The sequence below is a fragment of the Homalodisca vitripennis genome, chromosome 1 (genome assembly GCF_021130785.1).
Source record: "Homalodisca vitripennis isolate AUS2020 chromosome 1, UT_GWSS_2.1, whole genome shotgun sequence".
In the NCBI taxonomy this organism is placed as follows: Eukaryota; Metazoa; Arthropoda; class Insecta; order Hemiptera; family Cicadellidae; genus Homalodisca; species Homalodisca vitripennis.
In genome coordinates, this window is record NC_060207.1 from 112,172,177 (window position 1) to 112,178,176 (window position 6,000).

Below are 6,000 nucleotides of genomic sequence, written 5' to 3' on the forward strand. Positions count from 1 at the left end.
TCACCTTGTTGCTTACATCAATATAAGCTCTGGCATTATTAACTTTAAAAAAAAGCTCAGATACTTTACCCTTACAAATCCAGGCCTCCTGTATCAGTACCATGTGAAATTCTTTCACCAAAAAGTGTCTGCAAAACACAACTGTGTAGCAGATCGACTTGAAGAACCTTGATTCCCATTATGTCGCCACACCTTGTGTCCTCAGCTGGTCTGCTCAACCTATACATCAACACCACTAATTGCGGACTCTTCGTTGTTGGTGAGCCAAACTCTTATATGCAACTGCCTGCTGTAACCTTTCCAGATAAAAATCTGTTGGGTTTTTTTTTATATAAGGTCCCATAAGTACTAAGTAAATAACCGTTTTGCCTGGTCAGAGCCCAAATGACCAGGTAAGGCTACTTAAGCTTACTAGGCGCCAAACTCTTAAGGGCTCATTTCACAATGCTGCACCATGCATCCCTTACGCATGGGTCGCTTCACACCATAGGAGGCCCCCAGCCCATACAAAAGAATGTGTGTAGAACGATTTCAAATAGATTTTTCTGGCCAAGACCAACCTGGCACCATTACTGAAAGGCGCCAAAGGCAACTGACATGGCAGTGTGCACAATAAGGGCACTAGCCTAGATCTTGGGGTTCTGTTCACACAAATCCACCCCATACAGGATGCTCGACAAGCGTTCATCCAAGCCCAACCATTGGTTGGATTTGGATCCCCCATTGGTCTTGATTGGCACTACAGACAGTGTTACCCCTGGGGAGGTTCTTTACCAGTTCATTGAGGATCACCCGAACTACGGTCAGCCCATCCCCTAGACCCCAATGTAAACCTACTTATATATAGCATGTAAAAAGTAGCAGATAGGAACAGAATGGTTTCCTTTTTGGAGGTAGAAAACAAGAACGGTAAATCAAATAAAGTCTGTTCTTTCTAATAATATAGTTTTTTTTTGAGTCCCTGATAACAAAAACTTCCAAAAATAGTGGCCTTCAGATAATACCAAAGTACCGTAATTTATCTTCATGGTGATTTCTGTAACTTATATTTAACTCTTAGACCTATACATCAAATATATTCTTATTGCTGATTTATAGATATTGGTATTTTGGCTTTGCTGTTAATAAATAAAACTAGAAACTCTATGTAGGCTTTCTTACATTACAATTGTGATAGGTGCTAAATTAGCTGTCTTAAATGTGTAATATCTCATGAAATTTGTAAACCAATTAATTGATTCCAGGGTAAATCTTAAGATCAGTGACTACCGCTCCGATCGCCATATTTTTTTGCATACTAACACAGGTTAATGTAATTTCACCGAAAAAAATAGTCCCGATTGTCGCCTTAGCCATTTACTCCCCCCCCAAAAAATTTGAAAAAAATAAAATTTAAAAAAAACCTGGCTGACAGTGCATTTACTAGTTTTTTTAGAGTTATTAGTTCGTAGGGCAGTAGTACAGGTACTACTTCTAGTATAAACTCAGCTTATCTTATCAGTGATAAACACGCGCTGCTTATCTTTTGCCTGTAATGAAACCTGCATTAGTTCTGTCTGAGTTTTGTGTGTGTAAGCAGTCATGGCGTGATCTGGGCTTGGACTTTGCAAGCTCGAGTTAATTTTTTTTCTAAAAGAGCAAGCAGGGCAGCGGGCAAGCATCGCATGATCTGAATTTTTAATAGGCAAGCTAGGGTCTTTTAAGCGTGTGACAAGAACCATCGCATGCCATGTCAATAACTTCACTAATTATTCCTTGTTCATGTGGGTTTGTTTGTTTACGTCTGGCGGTCAATCGAAGCTGTCCTATAGGTCACGTGATCCGCAAGGCGAATCGGAAACTTTCTTGTTTGTCACGTGACTACTGTCAACTCATCAAAACGACCATGGTTGGCCATTGTTTTTAGTTTGATAGTTGAAAATCTTATTTATGTGTTTTTTATTGCCAACATTGTGCTGCCAAAAAATTGGTTTTTATATGTTAGCGATAATCGGGTCATTTTTTCGGTGAAATTACGTTAACCTGTGTTAGTAAGCAAAAAATTACGGCGATTGGAGCGGTAGTCGCTGATCTTAATATTTACCATTGCTTGAAATTGGACTACCCAGTAGACCACTTCCAGACTACCTAACCACTTAGCTCAGATGAAGGATCCTTTATACCCTTCATTATTAGCTATTTTTTAAACATTTTAATACAGAAATTATGATACTAAAAATTAAAAATATTAATATTAACCTAGACTGTTTGGCGTGGCTGCAGTATAATCAGCAGCTATCACCACAATCAAATTATCGATATTTATGATTATCTAATCCAAGAAAACAAAATGTCAAACTAAATCACACCATGGCTTTGGGTTATAGGTATTTTTTAAATTACAGTATAGTTCAGTTGTTTTATATCACAAAATTAATATTGTAATGATGAATAAAAGCTATAAGACTATGAGTATTTATTAAATGTAACAAACCAAGCATTGTAATATTTAGTTACTATTTATTACTTTGAAGGATAAACGTGTCCGACAGCTTGTGACACAAATAACACATGTTCATCGCCATTGTACTTGTGGCCATTACCATTGTCATCTTTAGTAGTAAATATGACCGTACCATTGCTCAAATGCCATTCTAACGAATTTAATTTGTTTGAAATTATTTTGAACAATACTGTTATGCAATACACTAAAATGATAAATAACTGTAAGTTAGAATTTTTTTATATTTGTTCAAGTATTTCTAACATTTGTTTCTTTTTTCAATTGTGGTAGTGACCACTTACTATACTGCAGCTTATATAGTTCTTACATATTTATTTAATATTGTTAACATAATGTAAATACAAATTTCGGTACTTTGGGATTATACCGACCACACCAGTATGAAGAACACAAAAATATAAATTTATAGAAACAAACATGATAGAACGAAAAAACAACTCTTTAATTACAAAATTACAAACTTACAACGATTATCAATGGGGTCAGATTCCATTATATGCCCTCAATGCTTAAACCTATTTCAATGAACTTAGAACGTTATAAAACGATGTAGTTGAGTAACAGAACTAACAGTTCTAACTAATGTTCAGAACTAATCAATCAACAAGCATTTCCAGGTATTGTGATCGGTATTGTTGTCGCTGATATCTTATCTTTCTCGAGAATCCCGATTACGGCAGGCCGTGCGGCATTACATGATTATTCAAAGTTTTTTGCACGGTACATAATTGCCTTTTCATTAAAATTCAATTTATATTTCTGATCTGCCCCTCTAGAATTTGATATTTTACTGATAGGTACTATCTCGAGGGATGTTTTTCTTTCGTTGACATCAGCGCGGGCATCAGCAGCACTGAGAGGCCGGAGGCACTCGCATTTTGGGTAGCAGAGTGTGATCAAGAATAAAAACAAGTTTTGTGTGTTTTTTCAATAAAGAGTTTAGTTTTTGTTTGGTAATGTTTGTTTTTGTTGAATTTTTGTGTTTGGAGAAATGTAGGGGTAAAACACGGAAGTACAACAAAGCGACGCACAAGTTGAACGGGCGGCGAGACTCTGCAATCACGTTATCTAATAGACCGCTCGACTTTGACCTCTGTCTGAGGATGGGGAGGGGTTTGCGATAAAACAATTCCTGTTTTATATTGACGAAATATCGTTCTACGCTAACGCTAATCTAGTAATCAGTAGAAGCAAAATGTCAAATAACGATTCATGTCTGGGTGTGGTCGGTATAATCCCAAAGTACCCAAATTTCTGTAAACATGTGCTCTGAACAAATAGGCTAGATGAAAACTGAAAAATGTATAATAGTCTATATTTATCATATATGGGTATAAGGATGCTGGTAAGGACACTGATTATAGCTAATCCACTTACAGTTATAGAATAATACTGAACTTGGTGTAACCAGGTTCTAAGAGTCTAAAAGTACGATTTATTTAAATTAAAATCAATAGTCCTAGTGTTATTTTCATGATGTTATTTGTTTAATTTCATGTCAATTTTGTTGATGAATGGAGGAAAGTCACAACAACCCATTAGAAATACGAGCTCTTGAACCATGCTGATTGACTTGTTATGGATAATAGGCAGCTGAGATGATAAAGCTAGTCTAAATGCTAATCCTGTGAATTGTATAAAATATGCCTTAAATAAAATTATTAACATTTATTTTTTTTTAATAACAAACAAAATATGTCTGCTACTAACTACTAATATACCTTATTAACGTCATATAAAACTTTTACCTTGTTAAACTTGCAACATAACCTATATTATATCCAACTCTTAGGCCTGTTATTAATTTGTTTCAGTTCAGTTAACTTTCCGAGTTTCAACATTCAAGCTTCGCAATTTTCTGACTGCCCACTTTCTGATTAGTAACTAGTGAGTGAATAATAACTAACTAGTTAATGAGATTTTCGCACTGGCGGTGAAATTAACTACAGTCAACTGACTGCATCTGCACTACACCAGCACCACTACAACACAACACAACTATTCTATTCCAGTTGTAGTAATTTGTAATCGCTTTGTCTAGTGTCCTATCCTGACAAAAAAAGGCAAGCAGTATTACAATATTACAAGAGCAGCATACACGTAAATCATCTACATATATATATATATATATTATTTATACACGGCATACACCATTTTACAAGAAATGTTAAATCCGATTCAACAAGAGATAAATTATCTTATAATACTATACAACAAGCAATAATATATTCAAAGATAACAAGCAACAAATAAATAACACCAACTATATGAACAATTAAAAAATTATGGCAATAATCACAGCAACGATTTATGTGTGTGTGGGGGGCGTGAGGGTTGTGTGTGCGTATAATATATGTATGCGTGTATAACTAAATATAACCTGCAGTAGAATATGAAGTTTCGACCAGTAATAATGTATCTTATAATATATAATAGGAAGCAATAAATACATTTATAATATTTAACAAGCAATAAAAAACAAGATAACAAGCAATAATTATAAAACTTCTTATTACAGTATAATCACGATGCCAGAATGTGTGGAGAAGAATCACTCATGCACTTAACTTTTGTCATCACACTGATATGTGACCCTCTAAAGGGGAGAAATAGCAGTACCACACCTCACACTCAGCGTTCGACCCCGAAGATAGGATTGGAAGAATTGCAGGAGAGAACTGGAGAATCCTAGAGAGTCCAATTTAGCCAATAGGTGTTTGTGACTAACCTGGTCGAAGGCTTTGGCGAAATCCAGATAAATGCAGTCCACCTGCCGACCTCTTGCGAATGCTGAGGTAATGTAGTGTTGAAAAATGATGAGGTTAGTGGTTGTGGATCTCCCGCAGCGAAAGCCATGCTGCTGCGGCACTACTAGGTGTTTAAACTCAAATTCAAGTCCATCTAACACCAGACTCTCAAATCCTTTGGACAATGTGTTTAAAATAACAATCGGTCTGTAATTCGATGCAAGGGTACTATTGCCAGATTTGAATATGGGAACTATGTATCCTGTCTTTAAGCAGTCTGGAAAAATACCTTTAGAGAAGAATATGTTGAAATAAATATATAAATGAGGAGAAATCGCCACACCGCAATATTTAAGCACCGATGGAGGAACGGAATCAGGACCTGCCCCTTTGTTTGGATCTAGCTGGCTAAGCTTACGCTCAATGGCCTCAACTGAAAGGCACCAGGTTGTTAAGACTTTGAACTCTCGAGGATGGTAGACAGGAGGATCATCGTGAGTTTTACTAAAAATAGTAGCGAAGTAGCTGGCAAAAACACGGCAAATATCTTCAGGATCTTCCGCAACCGATTCCTCATGACGAATCATCTTGGGTATGTTCGATGTTTTCCTCTGTTGACTGACATAGCTCCAAAAACTTTTAGGGTTGTTCGACACTGAATCATTGATGCGATCCAGGAGCTTACGACGACACTGAGAAACAAGAGTAGTACATTGGGCTCTAAGTCGCTGGATGATCGCGTAGTGAGTA

General features: G+C 36.3%; 1 protein-coding gene across 2 annotated transcripts in view; it reads right to left on the minus strand.

Annotated features, from left to right (window-relative positions):
- Nucleotides 1-4,518, minus strand: part of LOC124369354 (major facilitator superfamily domain-containing protein 6) — a 68,176-nt gene extending 63,658 nt beyond the window's left edge. Inside the window, exon 1 of one of the 2 annotated variants that reach the window (XM_046827341.1) lies at nt 4,252-4,518. The gene's annotated coding sequence lies outside the window, so the exon portion shown is untranslated. The remainder of the gene's footprint in view (nt 1-4,251) is intronic. The other variant, XM_046827335.1, reaches the window with a different exon arrangement.
- Between the last annotated feature and the right edge of the window lie 1,482 nt (nt 4,519-6,000).